This window comes from Perissodus microlepis, chromosome 6, assembly GCF_051167445.1.
Source record: "Perissodus microlepis isolate ML-2025 ecotype Zambia chromosome 6, ASM5116744v1, whole genome shotgun sequence".
In the NCBI taxonomy this organism is placed as follows: domain Eukaryota; kingdom Metazoa; phylum Chordata; class Actinopteri; order Cichliformes; family Cichlidae; genus Perissodus; species Perissodus microlepis.
Window position 1 is genome coordinate 5,670,580 of NC_140466.1, and position 22,202 is coordinate 5,692,781.

The following is a 22,202-nucleotide window of genomic DNA, read 5'->3' on the forward strand; positions in this document are numbered from 1 at the left end:
GAGTAGCTCTGTATCACTCACAGTTCAAAATAATCACTATTCTGTTCACATGTGCACTGGTGCAGCCTCTTGGTTCTTCTGTGCCTGAAAGCAGCTCATCTATTTCTTTAAGCAAAGTTGGTTCTGACTGGTTGTCCTTTGTAAACAAAAAGTTTGAAGAACAAGTTGGTGGGAGTTCTGTGATCAAAGTCAGAGATGTGAACCCGGGATATTATTGTTTTAAGGAAATCTGCTCCATCGTATAAGGAAAGAAGAGGAAAAACAGTCCACCGTGATTTTCAGCACACTAAGTCTAAATAAATTGTCATTCTCTTTCTTCACTTTCTACACATCATCCAGCGAGGCCAGATGGACTCTTGAGTTATTCAGTTCTTCCATCTATATTTGACATAACTGCTGGTCCAGCACACCTAAATCTTTGAATAACCTTTACAGAGGTTGTTGGAATCAGATGTACAGAGATTTTAGCTTCATTACCACTTTGTTTCAGAAACCTTTGTGATGCCAGTATGAAATGTCGGCAATTGATGGAGTTTAATTTGTTGTCATTTGAAACCCGAGGTATATTTTTGTCACATGGCTAAAGGAAAAAAAGCCAAGTTCGGAATCGGGAGGGATGCAGGATTTAACAAAAATCGAGCTATTTAATTAGACTGCTTTATATACTCACACACTGCGGGCTAATGGGGATTAGACAACTGGGAGGAAATGAGACTCAGGTGTACACAATCCACATAAAAGACAACTAGATAACTAGTTGTAAGACAAACTTCAAAAAATGGTGGTTGCTGCATTTGTACATCACATACAACCTGATCTCAGATCTCTAGAAGTGTTTGATCATGCAGCTGAGAGGGAAAATAACAAAACAGGAAAATAAACTTTAGATCTGAGTTGGCAAGAGAGGGTTATCAATGTATCAATATTAAAGAATCCCTTCATATTTTAAGAGCTAAAAAACTTGGTTGCAGATCAGAAACACGGTTCTGTGCTTCTTTTTGATTTTTAGCTTTCACTGTGCAGAGTGGTGCATCTGCACAGTTTGAGATGAAAGCTGTTTTCAGATTAATTTGCTGGAAGTAGAAAGTTTTTCGGAGCTCCCCTATAATAAGACAAGTACATGCGAGCAGGAGTCATTCAAGGGGATTGGAAGTCGATCCTGCCCCAGTTACCAACTTTCTGAAGTGTAACGTGAATAGTTGAACCTGTGCTGCTCTCTCCATGACGTAAGAAACATTCGCAAATATATTTAAAATAGATACATTTGCGTATTCATAACATCATTGAGAGAGGACCGAACATTAAAAAAATCCTCTTCTTATTTAAAACAATGTTCATGCACACTGTAAAGTTCAACAGCTCACTTGTGTGACTTGCAAACTAGAATGTTAAACATATTTGGTATCTTGGACTTAATAATTGTTAAAAGCTATTTGTTAAAATTCCCCACAGACTCCCCTTTTTAAAATCCTGAACTAGAAAACTAGAAAAACAGGTGACATCACAGCACATGAGACTTAAACGATACACTGCCAGCACCCGAAACCACAGGAGGCAAACGAATGCCCTGTGTCCATCATCCCATGGATCAGAGCTATTTTGGCATCACGGGGGAGACGTTCACAAAACTGGGCGAGGCTTTAATGCTGTGGCTGATGACTCTGTTTTTAAACACCACACCAAAGAGTCTGAAGAGTCTGCCTTTCTCAGAAAATCAACTTTTCTTGATTCCATAAACTCCAAGTAACTCAAAGAATACAGCATCTCAATAAATCTGTTACTTTAGAGAACATCTAGAGGCAATTTACAGTTTCTATCCCCAGTCCACCCACTGTGTATTCACCCGGCATAATGCCTGCTCCAAAGATGCAGATTTAATTTGTACTGATGGAAAGCAATTTGGACCAATTTGTTATTCTATAAAAGAAAATCAAAATCTGTGCCACCGCAGCACTCTGTCTACAGCAGCACTTTAGGTCTTTCTCACCAAAGACATCATTAATGGCCAGCTGTGCCAACGTCAGCACCAAAGACAGATATGACTGCATTTTAGCACATCCTTTTCCATATGTGATAAATTATGCAATGCTTTCTTCTTCCCCTCAAGCTTATGAAATATTCATGATACCAAACTCCATCATTCATGATGTAATCTGCACACGATATCGATGCTTTGCGGTTTATCAAGGGAATCATCAATGACATCAATTTTACAGAAGAGGGCTTTTGTATTGCTGAGTGTTTGAAATCATACAAATATAATAAGGCAGCTTTCAGTAAACAGCGTTAGGCTATTATTCAATCACTATTAACCCAGAAATGATAGATATGGTACAGAAATATCTCCCTCCATTAGTTTTCACCACATCCAGCCCATTGATCATTGTTCTACTTTCTATTAGACACCAAAATTTGATTATTGACACTAATGACATAATCTAAAAGGACAATAGCTAATATAGCACAATGGCAATTTGATGTCACAGTTCCAGGAAGTAATTTGAAGCTTATTTCTTTTTCTCTCCTTCAGCACTACCTTGTTGAAAAGAGAGACAGTTTCCATTCACCTTTCTTTGCAGTCAAAATAATGCTGTCTAGTTGTATGATCATAAAACATGCAAGAAGTCCTTAAAGTTCAAACACCTGCACATTCTGATGAAATCCAGCGTGATGCACCTGCAATCCTACTCTTTGAGGCCTTCAGTTTTCACTTATGGTTGATTAAGTGTCAGACAATTGTCTGGCTGAGGCGTCGTGTCTTGTATGTTTGATTTGTCTATTATTAAACATATACAAGGATTTTTTGTTGTGCAAATGCTTATGTGTCTGCTTTCTTTAAAACTGCAAATGTGAATTTTAGGTTAAGCGCCCAAGTCAGGTTCCCAGGTGACTATATCAGTTGTTGTGCAGGGCTGCACAATGAGTCAGTGTTTGCTGTTTCAAATCATTCATAACATGGCTTTCATTTCAAAAGTGAGGGCTGAACCAACAATGATAGGATGCAGTCAAAGAGTGGACAGGAATGCCCTCTTTAGCAGGCCCACGAAATCACTGTTGAAATATGTCTGAGCTAAGCCAACTGGCAACCTCCGGGGTTCAAAAATAAAGACAGAGCAGAATTGCCAAAGGCTGGAGTTCCTCTAAAGACCACTTGAAAAGTGAATCAGTCCCCATCGATTATTATGTTAAACAGGATTAAAAGCAGGTTTACACACATTGTTTCTTCCTCGTAACAGCTGGCAGGTGAGTGCATTTGTTCTCATGTATGTGGATGGCAGTAAAGCTTAAAGTGTGGGACAGGGCTGCTTTGATTTTTGGTGCCTCCCAAATATCAGCCTGGCCATGAAGACTGGATGACAAGGCAGATGTGCAAGACGAAAGTTTCAGTAGGCCTATCTTTGAGACACACAGTACAAACTAATCTGAGCAAAGTTTAACTAATTTGTAGTTTAAATTTTGATCATTTGATCAAAGTTTGACCATCATCAGACTCGTCTCGTGTTCTATCATTGAAAAGTTTTTAAAGTTGATTATGTGCATCTCTGAATTCCTGCAGTTAACAATTGGAGATTATGTATCGGAATTTCAGGAGCGGGACCACGCCTCCAAACACGCTCCTTCCGGCTGTCATCTATATAGGTTCCCCCAGTTCTGCAAGCCGATCTTTCTCATTTATGTGCCTGAAAGTCGTCAGAGGGATATGTTTCTGTTCATATTCAAAGGTCTCGTGGCAAAGCTGCCTTTTTACATCACCTCTGTGCTAGGCTGGTGCTCCAGGCCATATCAGACTCAATGTACTGACTGGCAATCACTGCAAGTGTGGACTGAGCTTGGAAAAACTGCTTCCATTTCTTTATGCTTAATCTGTTAGAACCTCTTTTAAAAGCTTTATTAATCTTGTATTTTTAATAATTATATCCTTTTTTCATATTTGCATTTTTAAATATATTTTTTTGGCCATGAAATGTTTTTTGTTACTGACTAATCACTTTAGGTGATCATTTTTGCTGAAATGATCTGGAGCACTGATTAAAATATCATATACATAAACAGTGTGTGTTTATTGGAGAGGGATTTAGAGTAACTCTGAATGAAGTATTAAGACACGTTCAGTCCCTGAACTTAAATTAGAATCCCTGAGGTTAAATTTAAAGGGTTGTGGGTTGCAGACGCTCGTTAATAATTCATACATTTTTGCATTTCAAATGTAATCACTGACTGATTCTGGGTCAGAGTTGGAAGAATTTACTCGTTTCTGAGTTTTTCATCCTAGTTGCAACAACAAAGCCTTCTGAAGTGGGAGCTGCTGTTATTCATTCTTGCTAGATTCAAAACATAAAGAGATGAAACAAGGTCACAATATCAAAGACAGTAAAACTAAAACTAACGACACAGTAAGTCGTTTTCTGAAAGATGACTGAGATTGTTTATATTTTAAAGAATGAGTCCTTAAATGCTCTCCATATTTCAGACATTTTCAGTATTATTAATGAATTTACTAGAAGAATATTTGCAATATTTGCAATAATTAAAATGTAAAACGGCTGCAACTGCTAACTAAAAAAACAACTGTTAGTGGGTAGACTCATACCCTCAAGAATGGGACACGGGTAGTGGCCTTAATTGAATATATTAATTTGTAAAACCAGAGTTTTTAATGTTTTGGATTTTTTTCAGGGATTTGACTCACAGCTACACATCAGTTCTCAATTAAAATGTTTTCTAAAATACTGAAAGTCACATCTTAGCGAAGACACTAACAACAACATCATGTTTTCTTTTTCTAAATAACACTCAAAGTTTTTCCTTTTTCATACATAGGCCCACCAAGGTTGTCATGTTTTCCATTTCTTTTTCTTAGAACTGCAGAGTGGCTCTAAATACATATTTTGACATCATTTTCAATGTGCAAGGATTTCTGTGAGAGAGATCAAAGTAACTCTGCAGCACTTCGGCACTTCGGCTTCCTGGCATCTGCCCTAAAACATTATTATTAACATTTCAAAATGGGAAATGTTAATAATAATAATGGATTGCATTTATATAGCACTTTTCTAGGCACCCAAAGCGCTTTACAATTCCACTATTCATTCACTCTCACATTCTCACTGGTGAAGGCAAGCTACAGTTGTAGCCACAGCTGCCCTGGGGCAGACTGACAGAAGTGAGGCTGTCATAACGCGCCATCAGCCCCTCTGGCCATCAGGTAGGTGAAGTGTCTTGCCCAAGGACACAATGACTGACACTGTCCGAGCCGGGGCTCGAACCGGCAACCTTCCGGTTACAAGACGAACTGCAAACTCTTGAGCCACTTAACGACTTAACGATCACCCAGTCTGTTATACAGACTGGGTGATCGTTAAGTCTGTACAACAACATGCTTCAGTGTACCAGGTTATTTGAAATACATTTAAATATGCAATTCTTAATACATTAATCAAGGACAACTAACTTTTAAACTAACTTTAGAACTGAAATATACAAAAACAATAACTAAGTTCATATAAAGCTTCAAAGAAATCGATCCTTGCTATCCAGAATTAATGCTTTTGAGATAATTTTTTATCTTATACCCTTTTTTTATCCTTAATACAAAGGCATAAAGCATAATATTTTTTAAAAATGCAGCCAATGCATTAAAAAAAAGTTTGAGAAGATGAATAAGTTTAATGAGTGGACAATCTGGACTGTACAGGAACTATGGATGAAGAAATTCATAGCCCAAATCTTTCTTTTTAGAAAGATGGACTGAATTTTATGTGTCAATATTATCAAACACATTTTTAAAAAAGTTTTCTAACTTTTATAAACCAGATTTTATGGCAGCCACAAATTCTCCTTTCATAATCTGATATGTGTAAGGTTCTTATATGTATCAGATATGATATTTCAACATATTAACTAAAAGAAAACCTACCAACGGGCAAAACTGATCCATGTGTAGTCAACTCTTTATAAAAGATTCATATCAGTTTGAACCTAACTTAATAACTAGTTTACAAACACAAAACTGCTTTAGGCATGATGTTAAGAAGTCATTGTGTTGCCTAGCAACCACGTGACAACATACTAATTGTAAACAATGCTATAGCATGTGCATGCTCTAGAGAAATAAAGCTCACAAATCAAAATACAAAGACAAATATTCCAACAGAAAAGGAAAATTGCTCCAGTAAAGTTCCCACTTTTTACTCCCTGGGAAACAACATGACGTAACAAGTTTAATCTATTATAAAATATTTTAGCTCACCACTGGGTGATTCCAAATAAATAATAGTGCTCTTCTGTCATTCTGCCTTTCAGACTCTTATTAGTACGACCTGCCTTCTCCCCAGCTCTGCCTCACCCTGGTCATTCAAAGCCTGATTCAAGCCTTCATTTTCATCTTCACCACCATTAGCAAGACTCCAAAGGGTCCTGTCCTAATTTCTATAACTGCTGGGACTCCTGCTATGATGGTTCGTTAGAGTCTGATCACCAATAAAATATGTTCAGTTCTTCCAAATGACCTTTCCTTACGTTAGGGACAGCTGCATTTATGTGAAAATACTACTCACTGAAATGGTTGACTCTGCCAAGCCCTGCCCACCTGGTAGTTGTTGCTTTCCTTTTTGCCTTAAATGCCTGATTAAAAAACTAATTGCTTTGTTACTCTATTAGTAGCACCTAAAGCTGCTTTACTTTCCCTGAATTTAATATAATGCAGATTAAAAAGCAATTACAAATAAGGACCTCTGGGGCATGAATAACAAAGAGATATCAGGATGTCTTTTCCTTATCTGCCTTCACTCATCCCTTAGCCCCACAAATGGATTAAGCGGTCAAGTGAAAGTGGTCATCGATTTGATTAGTCAATCCACGGTGTTGGCTATAAGCACATTCACGTTTACCAGTTGATTGCAAGTACGTTTATCTTCTAAACCTTTAGTCTTTTAAAACTGTAGACCTTATTACTAACCACACACTAAGGTTTGAGGGATCTTCTAACATGGTTTCCCCCTGAGAACTAATCCATTAGTAAGCAGTGATTCTGTATATGTCATCTTGAACCTAACATTCTGTGGAGCAGGTTAGGTTGGACATTTACTAATGCTGCAAATGCAGGTTTGCTTGCTAAAAGAAACATTGAGAAAAATTAATGTTTATAGTCATTTTTGGAACTAGTTATTCTAAAATATACATTTAGCATTATTACATTTGTTTTTATAAAGTTCTCTCCTGAAGCAGCCATCAGGAATTATTATATCATATGTTATTATATGAATGCATATTGTGCAATCAATGGAGAATTCTCAGAATGAATGAATGCAGCACAAAGTCATCACCACACTAACATGTAGGTGGAAAAAGCAACAAAAATAGCAAAACCAATGGGAAGAAGTTTTCCAGCTGACTGAAAGTGAATATATCTCCACGTAAAGACACATCCAATGAGCTCAATAAATAAGTTCTCTTTGAGTCGTTTTGGTTTAATGTTGAGAAAAATTGTTTTTCCTGGGAACATGAAAGACTGGAGACAAGTGTGAATCCTCATCTGATGGATGAGTTTTTTCTTCTAGTGGCTAAATGGCTTCATAGAGTTATTTTAATAAGTGATGATGCACTTTCCTCATATTTTTAACATTCACTCAAACTTCTATGTAAAAAAAAGGGTCATACCCATTTTTACCAGAACGCATTTCCTTGCAGACCCATTCCAGAAATAAACACTCTTGTTTTAGCTCAGCTGTCCTCAAGCATTCAAAATGGAGGGAAAGGCACACTTCACCTGTCACACTGGCACCCAGTTTAGTTCATTCTATAAATACACTGAGAAAAGACACCTACAAGGTGCTGTGAGCATTCCTCACTATGCAGTTAAATATGGATCGGAGGAGTATTGACGTCAGACTGACACGCACGCACTCACATGCACAGACACACAAGTTAACACACACATATGGGCCTTCACATGTGAGTAGACCAGAGCGCAAGCTGGACCTCACACACACAAACATGCACGCACACACTCTAACACACTCTCACACTTTCGCTTCCTCTCTCTCTCTTACACACACACACACACACACACACACACACACACACACACACACACACACACACACACACACACACACACACACACGAGGCTACTCTTATTTCTAGCCCTGCTTCTGATGTCACTCTGTGAATTGGGACTGTCTCAGCAGCGGATTATGGGAAGGCTTATGAGAGCTTAATGATTCCTTGAGGTACAATGCTGCTAAATAATGGGAAGAGTGAAAGAGAGCAAAGGATTAACATGCACACACAGATACACTCATGTTCAGCAAGTCTTTCCCACAATCCGTTTGTAAAGCTCCACTTTTACTCCGTATTGGGATTTAATGTTGACTGCCTGGCTGGCTGCTTGCACAGGTAGTCCTTCACAAATTTCCCACGTGTAGGACTAATAAAGGTTATCTTATCTTATATTATCACTCGCATCAGTAAGCATTGGCAAATTCATTATGAGCTAAAGACATGCAGAAGGTTTGGTGTGACGGAAGAGGATGCTAGGCATAGGGTGAGATGGAGGCTAATGATCCACTGCTGCAATCCCCTAAAAGGGGAGCAGCAGTATCGACCTTAAAGTGCATATAATAACATAAGCTACAAAATGAATCTGTGCAACCAAAAGATGACTGTATAAATAAATACACCTACTCTCAAGACCTTATATAAACAAATTCATGCCCATGACCTTAGGAGGTGGAACATCTCGCCCTGTAAGAGTCGTTCCTTTGGTCTTATGGACAATAACTACATGTATAACTTCTCATCTGCTTAAACGTGAATGGGACTGTGGTATGAATAGGATGACTCATGCTAAAAGGAATGCAAGGAGCTGAGCAATCTACATAGGGCAACAGATCTCAGAATAGCAGAGCTTTCTGGTTGCTTTGGGTAATTTCTTCTGTATAAAATGTCAGCAAATGTGTATGCAATATGCCAGTAACTTTCAAACCTGACACCTGACATGCCACCTTTCCTATTTGCAGTGTTTTGACTTAGCTTTAGACCTGAATGTTTTCCCACTCTGCTAACCTTTCCTCATTTGCTTTATTAGACAATTTCACACAATCCAAAAAACTCTGGTGCTGTTTTTGGTTTGGATCAGTGTTTTGCCAAGTTTCTCTCCAAAGGGAGGATTGGTGTCCAATTGCATCTTTAGTTTGCTTGGCACCAGGTTAGCATTCAGCAACGTCTCTCAACAGAGGAAACACTCGGGCTGAGAGCTGTTAACCTCCACAGCATCAGTTAGGGGTTTTCACGAGTTATGCTTTAATTACTGCCTCAGCCTTGTAACTGTGCAAACAAACTGGAAGCCTTGTGAAACATTCCTTAAGGATTTTTTGTTAATGAATAAAAATAATAAATACATAATAAATGAAATGTGCAAAGTCCTGATATAGTAAATGTACCATTCGTTTGTAATCTTCTCTGTAGTTGTAAACTGGAGTAACAATGTATGGTTCTCACAAAAGTCAAAGGCACACCTGGACCTTTGAGTTTGGAACTGGAACTGGAAAGTGAAAAATAAGTGGTACTAAAAATAAACAGCTAAAGGAAATTTTTAATGATTGGTAGTAATAATTTCGCTTGAGTGGGTGGCAACAGTTCAGTAACATGACTGGGTATAAAAAGAGCATCTCAGAGAGGCAGACTTTCTCAGAAGCAAATATCTGCAATGAACTGCATCTGCAAATATGTTAAACTGCATAAGGCATCTATTACATTATTATAAGATTCGGATGATGAACTGGAACTTTCACCAACTCAAAACATTTGGTGCATCATGAAACAACAAAATATGATATATGACAGGTGAGCATCATATATCAGACACGAATGAGACAACTTTCCTGTAAATGTCTGGGAAGACAGGAATGTCTTCCCAGACATTTACAGATTATTTGTGATGTATGTACCCAAAAATGGTCCATTTTCTTCATTTTAACATTTGACATGTTTTCTGTGTTTTACCGTGGACAAATATGGGTTTATGGGATCTGAAAATCAATGCATTTTTCTTTTAAATTTACATTTTACACAGCTTCTGAACTGGAAATGGGGTCATAATCAGACTTCTGGTTGAGTATCTCTGCAGCAACTGAACCACAACATTAGCATGGGGAATGGCACAAACAAACCAGCGCTGTTTAGGTATTCAATACCTCAACTGGACACTAGGTTAGTAACTCATTTTCCCTGACTGTGCGCAGGATAGGGGTTAAAAGTGATTCAGCACCTCATCTATAGCAGAGTTAGGCCACAGTAGGGTTGACACGTGGAGATCCCCACACCTATAGTGTGTGTCATATGGCCCCATCACTCATGAAATCTGGGTTCAGGGCAGAGGGAGGGTTATGTTTGCAGAATGTGTTGATTTTAGGCAGACTGAAAACAGACAGCTTAACATTCCCCTAGTATAACTAGATATGGAGGCGATTGTGGCTCAAGAATTGGGAGTTCGCCTTGTAATTGGAAGGTTACCGGTTCAAGCCCCGGCTTGGACAGTCTCGGTCGTTGTGTCCTTGGGCAAGATACTTCACCCGTTGCCTACTGGTGGTGGTCAGAGGGACCGGTGGCGCCAGTGTCCGGCAGCCTCGCCTCTGTCAGTGCGCCCCAGGGTGGCTGTGGCTACAATGTAGCTTGCCATCACCTGTGTGTGGATGACTGGATGTGTAAAGCGCTTTGGGGTCCTTAGGGACTAGTAAAGCGCTTTACACATCTAGTCATTTACCATATGCTTTTCCACTACCAAACTATTGGCAGCCACAGACTATAAAAGCAGCGTCTTGAGAAACAGTGTGCGTCAGACCATGCTGAGCACGCTGCTGCAGCTGTACTGCCAGAGGCCCTTCTAAAATAAGCTATAGCATCATGTAAGACAGTTTCTGTAGTTGTTAAATTCCATTTTGTTAATTTTAATTTTTTCCCCTCAGTCATATTCTTGAGATCTTGAAATCTTCTTGAGATCTTGAGACTTTATTGTTGGCTCGACCAATTAATCCACACTGTAAATTTGGGGAAATAATCCATTTCTGTAATATCTAAATCAGAAAAAAGACTGTATTGGTGAACTACTTTAAGGGCTTTTATTCAAGCCTCCATTGCATGGCCATTCCTCACAAACATGAACAGGTCAACTTTATCTGTGTCTTTTATATCTTTGACCTGACTCTAGTTTTTAAAAATCAGCTCTGTAGGATAGATTAGTTTCTAAAGCCTTTGTTTTATCTAGAAATCAAGGACATGCTGTTATCATAAGTGCAGGTTAATGTTTTGCTGCCAAAGCTGTTTCCAGTGTGGAAACTTACAAAGTCATGATACACGGGCTGCAACATGTGTCTCATGTGTCTCACAAAGATGAGCCGCATGAAGGCATCCACATGAATGGATGCCTGCATATTGAAAACCATCCTAAATTAGGAGCAACAAAAGCATCCTAAATAACAGCTGAACCAATTATTCATGTTTGTTCTTTATGTTACATATATCAAAATTGAAATCTTCCTCTGAGTGCAAGCAACCTTGTCTCACATCATCTAACACAAACGAACACTTTGACCCACTGTTTGTTTGGATCTGATTACCATATGCCCCACAGGGCATAGAGACACCCTCTATGCCCTGTGGGAATCAGATTTAACTGATAAAGCTAGCAAAGCAGAGCAGTGTGTCAAAAACAGCTATGTTAAAAGACAGCTTCCATTGCTGCTCAGCAATAATCTCATTGACAAATGAGACATTTCCTGGAAAAAACAAATTTGGGTGTGACCTGCAAGATGGGGCTTAGACACAAGCAAAGGGTTCAAAATATTCTTCACTACAGGGATAAGTATAGTTTTTTTTGATAGTCTTCTCTAACAATATAAAAATAGCCCAGACCCAGAAGTGCTACCATATAAGATTAGAAAAGATGAGATGTGATCTATCAATCCCGGAGCTGGGAAAATTAAGTGCTACAATAGCCTAGAACAAAGTTACTTAAATAAATTAGAATCTATCTTGCTAAAATAAAATATAGTACGTCCTATCTAGGTTAACTAGTGATTCTAAAATGACAATAAGCTGCATCTCTGTATCTTTAGTCTTGTGAAGGATTGTTGACCTGTCTGCAGCGTACCTGACGTTTGCACTATAATTCTGATTTGGATACACTGGAGAAAATGGGTGGATGAAAAGACCAAGTGGCTCAATAAGGCAAAAATTACCCAAAAGATAGGAACACAATTAAATAGAGAAACATATTTAATAAAATCATCACAAGAAAAATAAGTAGGCAATTTAAACAATAAACATTTCCCATAATTGTTCTTGTGCCAGTGGAACTGAGAAAGTGTGTGAAAGTTTTCTTCTACATGTTCAGTAAACGGTGCAGTGTGTAGTCTGGATTATCTATGACTGATACCATTTCTTCCAGTGACCTTCTCTCCAGGCTTGCTACAGTGCTGTGAGTGATGTCATGCTACATGCTACATTCACAAAGCAACAACAACCATAGAGAGTTTCCTCTTCAAGGACTTCAGACACATTCTACAGCTGGCAATTTAATATCCAGGCCACTGAAACATGCTGCAAGACAATTGTCACAATTTACAGGAACACAAGAACTGAGCGGTGGATTAACATGGCTAAATCTATTTTCTGACTCTAGCGTACCTGTAACTGGAGGTGACAAACAATGGAATTTACAACTGCACCTGCACCAAGTCAAAAGAATGAATTTGTTCACACAAGGTCTCAAGAGTTGGTGAAAGGATAGTTATTATCAGATTTCAACTGCAGTCAAGATCAGACTGAGATTCAAAGAGTAATTAAGTTTCATTTACACAAGTGAGAATATACAGTAGTTTCTTCACTTTGGAGGCCTATGAGGATGCTAAATTAACTTGAGGTAATAAATAAATAAATGCAATAAGAAATGAATAAAAAACAGTAAGACATATTAGAGGAAGAAAGAAACCCACAACAGTTTGTCGTGTCTTTCCCCGAGAACGCTGAACCTCCCAAAAAGTTGATTCTGTTCATCTGGACGTGATGTTTTCAGTGGGAGAAACATTTCATCACTCATCCAAGTGACTTCCTCAGTCTCAGCTGACTGCAGGTTTTCCCAACCTTATAAACAGTACATTTGCACAATGACTGAAACCAGCACACTGAATGAACAACGGGCTGTGAGGTCAGTTCCTTGATCATTAATATGCAAACTGTCATGACAAAATGCTATGTCTAGATGAACAGAATCAACATTTGGGGATTTACTTTGTTCTAATGTGCAAAATGAAAACAATCATAAAATAAAACAAAAACAAACAAACACAATGTTCATTAACAATTTCAAAACCAAACGCGACTGCAGGGGCTTATTTTCCTTACTAAACTATGATGAAGCCACGAGCAAAGCTCTAACTGGATAAAAATGATTGCATGCTTCTTAGGGATGCTCTCTGCACACAGTAATAAGTTACAGGAGCAGCAGCGAGTGCTTTTGGATTTGGTCCCAGATTCCACCTCTCAGGCTGCCCTGACCCTTCAATGTGTGAAGAATCCTGAGAGGAATACCTGAAATTAGATAAGTGAAGTCTGACTGACAACCCCCCACCGGCACCCCCACCGGCACCCCCACCTGAACCGACACATGTCTAATCATCAGCTTTCTCTGTATTTTCAGCATCCTGTGTGTTTTATATCCACAGAATATATATTTATCTTTTATATTTTGTATTTATAATTTTATGCATTTGTTTATTTTATATTTGTTCTGAACACAGGGCAGTGATTAGCACTGTTGGCTCAAAGCAGGAAGATTGTGGCTTCAGAAATAGGGGCCTGCTGGGGCGATTTTGTGTGGAGTTTGCATGTTCTCCCCTGGCTTGTGTTTGAACGTGACTGTGAATGGTTGCCTGCCTCTCTGTGTTAGCCTTGCAGTTGACTGGCAGCCTGTCCAGAGCGTACCCCGCCACTGGCCCTGTGATGGCATGGATTGGCTGCTGGTCCTTTGTGAACCTAAACTAAATAAGGAGAAAAAAGTGGATGGAGTTATGTATTCTCCAATTTTTTCAAGCAAATTTCTGTCTCACTTGATCCTCTATACTTAAGTATGAAATAATTACCTTTGCTTCCCACTCACTGCACAGTAACTGTTTACTGCTTTTCCCTTCAGATTTGCAGGCAGATAAAAAAAAAATCATTTGGAGGATTCTTTGCATTGTTAGCTGCTATAATACAAAATTTTGTTTGCAACAGAATGCGTCATCTGTACTAATTTTACTATTTTAATAATTAAGTCCTACATACAGCCTTAGTAATCACAGTCTGGACGCAGCCATTGTTATGTGCAGAAGTTGTGATGTATAAGTGTGGAAACAGCTTGAACACGTATGTCGAGTAGGAGTCTACTGATGATTTTAGCCTCATTGTCCAATTATGAGTAATGTTACCTCATTATTATAAACTGGAGGGAGGAGAGGTGAGGTGGCAGAGCATATGGAGAAGTAAAACTTTCTTTGGTCTGCTGTATGATTCTGTGGAGCTACTTTCTAGATGTCTAGATCTGTATGCAGCCACTCAAATGAACCATTCACATATTTGCACTACTTCTCACACGCATAAGTGGACACGTGCAAGCACATAGATACTCAAGCCTGACAGTTGGTGTGCGTCATGTGGTGCTGATGCTCATTCAGTGCCTCTATGAAAAGTCTCAGGCTGACTGTTGAGTGATGCAAGATTGATATGTAACTCCTCTTCTTTTTGCTCAGACAAACAAGTGGGTGTGTTAAGCTTTCAGGAAGATCTGGTAGTGAAGGAGAGGGAAGAAGTGGGAATAATGCAGCGTTGATTATGTTTTCTAGTTTGTTGACGCGGTATTTCACTCATGTCTGACATGTTCTGGGAAATCTACCTGTTTAGCTGTGCGATATGTGTAAAATGAATCTTGACAGCGTTTCTGCCTCTCTCTCTAATATATCTCACCACCTATCTGCCTCCAGTGGTCTTTAACTCAGTCTTTCTCCCACCTTTCTCCCTCCCTTGTCTCTCTCTCTCCCTCACTCTCTCTGTCTCTCTCTCTCTCAGTCGCTATGCCTCCAGCGAAGGCCTTTTCCTTCTTCAGTTTACTGTGTCCGCATTACGTGCCCATCTGCGTCATGCATGAGGCATGGCTGAGTGTTAAAAATAACAGATGAAAGGGGAACAGACGGATGCAAAAAGAGAGGTGAGGGGGCTGATGACTAGGGTTAGAGATATGGAGGGGAGAAGAGGCGAGAGAAGGAAGAGAGGGAGGACTGGCCTTAGAAGCACCAGCCTGCAGGATAGAACTAAAAAAAAACACCCCATCCATCAATTGTTCATATATTTGTTCTGAAGGCCATTATCTGCAACTGTGGTGGCACAGAAACAGCCTTAAACAGGGCTTGAATCCTGTCTGCTTGAGGTTATTAAAGATCTGAATGAAAGCATGTGGGTCCCGAGTGATGGGAGGACTTGCGTCGTGTGTGGTGTCTGCTCTCTAAATATAAAAGAAGAAACTTGTATAGTTTTTGTTTAGTTTGAGTCACACTCAAAGTAAAGTTGCTAGTCACTTAGGTTAAATAAGATTTAAATTGAAGTTATTTTATGATCTTCTAGGTTAAGCTGAACAGTTATGGTTACAATATTTTATATTTCAAACATGCATATCGTGCCATATTTTTACAAAACTGGCTTTGTGTGGCTCTATCCAGAAATATTTAGAACTACTAACTTAAAAAAACAGTGATTAATAATTTACCAACTTGATGCTGTAATTGATAAACACAGACAGAGGTTTAGTCTCTCTAGACTTCTTTTTTTCATTGTTTGGTTCTTTGCTTTGTTCACATAATGAATCTGGATTTTTTTTTTCATGGTTGCAGGTTTTTAAATCAACCCCAATAAAAACATCCCTCACATCCCCCGACTTCCTTTTCTAGTGTGCAATGCTGGAAAAATGCATAGAACCTTTGGATCTATACATGTTGTTAAAATGCAAATTATTTTCCCATTTTGTAGTTTTGTGCATTAGTGGTGGATATTACCAAACAAATCTGCAGTTAATGCAAACCATTTGACACAATCTGACAGCTCCCTCTTTGCCTAAGAGGTACTGTCATAAAGTCCTGGATAAAAAAGATCGTAATTAAATTTATTTGAAATCCCCTTTAAGGTTCTTACCTCGTACAGTGCAGAACTGCTTCCAACTGCTGCTTGTTTTACATCGCTCCCTCAAAGTCCCATCTGGACCAATTTGCATTTGGCTTCTCTGATCTACAGTGGCATAATGGCATGCACCAGAGTTCAGACTGTTTGTTCTGAATGTTCTTCATCAGATGCCCCAGGATGTTACAGTGAAATTCAGTCTGATCATTAGGGACAACTTTCTGTTTGCAGTTCTGACCTGATGCACTGCCTTCAGGCCTGAAAACTTTACACTCTAACACTTTAAAAGTTGTTTTGGGTTATATTGCACCAGTTTGATCTGTCAAGTTTCAAGCCCATGTTGACACACATGTAAGTAGTGAGCAAAAACACAGATGTATTACATCGGTACACAACGTGGCAATGTTGAAGGCACATTTTGTTTGGGTATGATATTGGATTTTTATTAGGGAGAACTGTAGAACTTCTGGATTGTACTTCATAAGAATACTGACATGTTGGTTTGAACCTATAAAGAACAGGTGATGTGGAGACTGTCATTTTATCCAGCCTTTACATTATGCTGCCAGATGAATATCAATGTTTATGTTGGTGGTAAAATGGTAAATGGTAAATGGACTGATTCTGATTGATAGCGCTTTTCTACTCTCCCGGAGTACTCAAAGCGCTGTATACAACATGCCTCATTCACCCATTCACACCCACTCATACAAGCACTTCTAAACACAAGTGCAAACTAAACTACAATCAGTCTAAGTAATGAACAAGTTCAGATGACAGTGCTGTCAGAGACAGAAGCTGGGCTATTGGATAGTTAAAGTTGTTCAACAGTTGCAGTGCCAGTTGCAGTGTTTGGAGGCTCCACTGCACTCGAACAATATGACACCAAGTTGTAGTTATTCAAAAGAAATTTTTATCTTTTATCTTTATCTTTTAGTCTTTACTTCCCACTGTTGCCAAAGTGCTTGCTCACAGGGTGTCATATGATTGATATTTTTTCTCTCTGTATATATTATTGTAGGGTCTACCTTACAATATAAAGTGCTTTGAGGTGACTGTTGTTGTGATTTGGTGCTGTATAAATAAAACTGAATTGAAAAAGTTCAAGTGCTGCATAAAATGTAAGTATAATAATATATAAATCTCACAAAGCCATATTTTATTCACAACTTTACTGGCAACAGGTTAGTAAAATGACTGAGTATAAAAAGATTAGAGATGCAGTTTCTCCGAAGGAAAGATATGCCAAGGTTCACCAATCTGCAAGAAAATATTTCCACTAATTGTGGAACAATTTCAGAATAAGGTATGTAATAATGAATGTAAAATAGTAAAGAATTATACATCATCATTTACAGTACATAATATCACCAAAAGATTCAGAAAATCTGAAGAAATCTCTGTGCACAAGGGACAAGGCCAAAAATCAGCACAAAAATCAGCTTGTGATTTTTAGAAGGGCACTGTAATGGATTCTGTAATGGAAATCACTGCATGGGCTCAGGAACACTCCCAGAAATCACTGTCTCTGAACACAGTTCACCATGCCATACACAAAGTTTAAAATCTCTCATGCAAAGACCTCAGTGCAGCGTTCGATACTGTCGACCATAATATCCTATTAGAGCGATTAGAACATGCTGTAGGTATTACAGGTACTGCACTGCAGTGGTTTGTATCATATCTATCTAATAGACTCCAATTTGTGCATGTAAATGGAGAGTCCTCTTCACACACTGAGGTTAATTATGGAGTTCCACAGGGTTCAGTGCTAGGACCAATTCTGTTTACATTATACATGCTTCCCTTAGGCAGCATCATTAGAAGACATAGCATACATTTTCACTGCTATGCAGATGACACCCAGCTCTATCTGTCCATGAAGCCAGATAACACACACCAATTAGTTAAACTGCAGGAATGTCTTAAAGACATAAAGACCTGGATGGCCGCTAACTTTCTGCTTCTTAATTCAGATAAAACTGAGGTTATTGTACTCGGCCCTGAAAATCTTAGAAATATGGTATCTAACCAGATTCATACTCTGGATGGCATTACCTTGGCCTCCAGTAACGCTGTGAGGAACCTTGGAGTCATTTTTGACCAGGACATGTCCTTCAACGCACATATTAAACAAATATGTAAGACTGCTTTCTTCCATTTGCGCAACATCTCTAAAATTAGAAATATCCTGTCTCAGAGTGACGCTGAAAAACTAGTTCATGCATTTATTACTTCCAGGCTGGACTACTGTAATTCATTATTATTAGGATGTCCAAAAAACTCACTGAAAAGCCTTCAGCTAATCCAAAATGCTGCAGCAAGAGTACTGACAGGGACTAGAAGGAGAGAGCATATTTCTCCTGTTTTGGCTTCCCTTCATTGGCTTCCTGTTAAATCCAGAATTGAATTCAAAATCCTGCTCCTCACATACAAGGTCTTAAATAATCAGGCCCCATCTTATCTTAATGACCTTGTAGTACCATATCACCCTATTAGAGCACTTCGCTCTCGCTCTGCAGGCCTACTTGTTGTTCCTAGAGTATTTAAAAGTAGAATGGGAGGCAGAGCCTTCAGTTTTCAGGCCCCTCTTCTGTGGAACCAGCTTCCAGTTTGGATTCGGGAGACAGAAACTATCTCTACTTTTAAGATTAGGCTTAAAACTTTCCTTTTTGCTAAAGCATATAGTTAGGGCTGGACCAGGTGACCCTGAATCCTCCCTTAGTTATGCTGCAATAGACGTAGGCTGCCGGGGGATTCCCAAGATGCATTGAGTTTTTCCTTTCCAGTCACCTTTCTCACTCACTATGTATTAATAGACCTCTCTGCATTGAATCATATCTGTTATTAACCTCTGTCTCTCTTCCACAGCATGTCTTTTATCCTGTCTTCCTTCTCTCACCCCAACCGGTCGCAGCAGATGGCCGCCCCTCCCTGAGCCTGGTTCTGCCGGAGGTTTCTTCCTGTTAAAAGGGAGTTTTTCCTTCCCACTGTCGCCAAAGTGCTTGCTCATAGGGGGTCATATGATTGTTGGGTTTTTCTCTGTATCTATGAAGCGCCTTGAGGCGACTTTTGTTGTGATTTGGCGCTATATAAATAAAATTGAATTGAATTGAATTGAATTGAATTGAATTGAATCAAAGAATAAGCTGTATGTAAATAAGACATATAAACATGATCCAGAAATGCCAATGAATTAGAAATTCTGAAATTCCTATACTACATCCTCTAGACCAGGGGTGGGCAATTCCAGGCCTTGAGGCCCGGTATCCTGCAGGTTTTAGATATCACTCTGGGTCAGCACACCTGAATCAAATGATTAATTCATTACCAGGCCTCTGGAGAACTGCAAGACATGTTGAGGAGGTCATTTAGCCATTTGAATCAGCTGTGTTGGATCGCCTTGTAATCGGAAGGTTGCCGGTTCGAGCCCCGGCTTGGACAGTCTCGGTCGTTGTGTCCTTGGGCAAGACACTTCACCCGTTGCCTACTGGTGGTGGTCAGAGGGCCTGGTGGCGCCAGTGTCCGGCAGCCTCACCTCTGTCAGTGCGCCCCAGGGTGGCTGTGGCTACAATGTAGCTTGCCATCACCAGTGTGTGAATGTGTGTGTGAATGGGTGGATGACTGGACATGTAAAGCGCTTTGGGGTCCTTAGGGACTAGTAAAGCGCTATATAAATACAGGCCATTTACCATAAATCGTGTTTTTAAAAAGTAACTAAGTAACTAAGCAATTAATTACTTTTGAAAATAAGTAATCAGTAAAGTAACGGATTACTTTTTTGGGGAAGTAATCAGTAATTAGTTACTGATTACTTTTTTCAAATAACTTGACCAACACTGGTCTCAGGTTAAGCATTTAAACCTTTTCTTATTTAGTGTGAATAAGATATAAAAATATGGGTTTATGAGATCTGCAAATCATTGAATTCAGCCTGACTTTTCTGGAACTGGGGCTGGATTTAAAATGTGTTGATGTGTGTGTGTTCATGGACAGACTGCTAAGCAGAGGAGTTATAGGGAGCCACACAGTGTTTGTTAGCTTACTAAATTTAGCGGCTAATAATCCTACAGACATCAGCTCCTATTGGTCAGTGTTGGAGGATGTGTGAACCCCACATCATCAGTGTGAGGACTGGAGTGCTGCTATGAGGTGCCGTAAGGGACATTATTACGGAAACGCTCTCACACACACTACTGAAACGCTCTCACATACACTACTGAAACGCTCTCACACACACTACTGAAACGCTCTCACACACACTACTGAAATTTTAGCTCTCACACACACAACTGAAACGCTCTCACGCACACAACTGAAATGCTCTCACACACACTACTGAAATTTTAGCTCTCACACACACAACTGAAACGCTCTCACGCACACTACTGAAACGCTCTCACACACACTACTGAAATTTTAGCTCTCAGACACACAACTGAAACGCTCTCACGCACACTACTGAAACGCTCTCACACACACTACTGAAATTTTAGCTCTCACACACACAACTGAAACGCTCTCACGCACACTACTGAAACGCTCTCACACACACTACTGAAACGCTCTCACACACACTACTGAAATTTTAGCTCTCACACACACTACTGAAACGCTCTCACACACACTACTGAAAAACCAAGGCATTTCAGTTAAACAGGAAGGCGTTTCAGTTGAACAGGAAGGCGTTTCAGTTAAACAGGAAGGCATTTCAGTTGAACAGGAAGTTAATTCTTGACAAGGAAACTGAAGGAAAAAGTGGTAGATTTCAAACAAACCACTACACAGATGTCTACTCAGCAACCTGCTAGTTAGGGGTGGGTTTTTATAATCGATTAAAATCGATTCTAGCTTGGATAACGTGAAATCGATTCATTAAAATCCTGAATCGATTTTTTTAATATAAATTTATTTTGCCCGAAATGCCAGAATCTCAGGTGAAACCTCACAAAATTTCAACAACCACCAAACAGCTAAGACAGTAAATGAGAGCAGGTACACGGATTCTGCACAAAGACGTAAACACACAGCGCGGACCCGCGGATCAGAATCAGTGAGATGTCGCCTTTTTCCCCCGACGGCACGGAAACGGTCGGGGCTGAAAGCCGACAGCTAGCTGATTCTGATCTGTCGAGGGTACGGCTTTGTTTTCACGCCGTTTTTGCGCCGATTCTAAAGCTGTTAGTTTTATCTCTCTCCAAATAATATTGACCGAACCAGCAGCAAAAGAAGATCCAAACTGAGCTTCACATAAACATCGTCATGAATTCCCTCTGACGTTTACTGTTTTGCTTCCACCACAATAAAATCACACTTCATGTACAGCTCTCTCTCTCTCTCTCTCTTTCTCCGTACTTCAAGAACAGTTTCCCGTCTAAAAATCTGTTTTCTGCATTATTCGTGTTGCGGGAATTGCCGTCTTGTGTGTGACTGGGTGCAGTAAGGAGTGTATGTGATGTGTGTGAGCATGCGCGTGAAGAAAACGCGGGGAGCGAAGAAGGAAAAAGAGAGAGAGAGTGTGTCATGGGTAGAGAAGGCGACCGGGAGCAGCGTTCTAACGGGCTACAGCCTAGGCAGTGTGTTTTTCGAAGTGTGCAGTACTGTTATTAAAGCCTCATCTCTTCAGTACTCTCCGGTGCCTCGGCTGATTTCTGTCTGCCTCACTACTCCACAAAAGTGAAGGGAGTTAACCCCGAAGGAGGACAAACTTCGGCCCTGGAGGAAGCATCTCCCCTCGCGTCTCCCGACCACGGTCAGGGGACTGACGGCGAGGAATGGTTAACACTGGCGACCACGAAGGGACCCTCTCACGTTGTTAAAGGAGTGGTGAGCACTGAGAAAAACCGACAGGCTAAAGCGGCTAACGATAAAGCCGAGTGACCGTAATTACAAGTGTATTAGCCCGTAGCTAAGCTAACTCGCGATGGCTGCTGCTCGCCATTCACGTGAAAACTACGGACTCGAGACCAATTATTCCAACCCGTTCATGTCGCTGA

The 22,202-nt window shown here is 39.7% G+C and overlaps 1 protein-coding gene across 5 annotated transcripts in view; it reads right to left on the reverse strand.

Moving 5' to 3' along the window:
• Positions 1–22,202, reverse strand: part of cryba1l2 (crystallin, beta A1, like 2) — a 66,021-nt gene that overhangs the window by 19,044 nt on the left and 24,775 nt on the right. The window lies entirely within an intron of this gene.